Raw genomic sequence first — 279 nt, forward strand, 5'->3', positions numbered from 1 at the left:
TCACATCAACTCTTCCTCTCCCTCATCACTCCTTGAAGACTTTGCATTTCATTTCTCATGCCTGTTCCAGACGCCATGCCTCTCCTGCAGTCTTCTTTTTTTAAGATATTCATGTCGGCTGATAATTAACTTGATTAGTGCTTTCAACTATCTCGACAAATTTGACTTCGCGGAACTCAGTCACATCTCGCCTGCGCTCGGTTCTCCCGTGTGAGGAAACAAACTCGGGTCGCAAAAAACACTTTCCTGGATTTGTTGTAATATTATCATAGTAGTAAT

The sequence above is a fragment of the Penaeus monodon genome, chromosome 19 (assembly GCF_015228065.2).
Source record: "Penaeus monodon isolate SGIC_2016 chromosome 19, NSTDA_Pmon_1, whole genome shotgun sequence".
NCBI classification, from domain to species: domain Eukaryota; kingdom Metazoa; phylum Arthropoda; class Malacostraca; order Decapoda; family Penaeidae; genus Penaeus; species Penaeus monodon.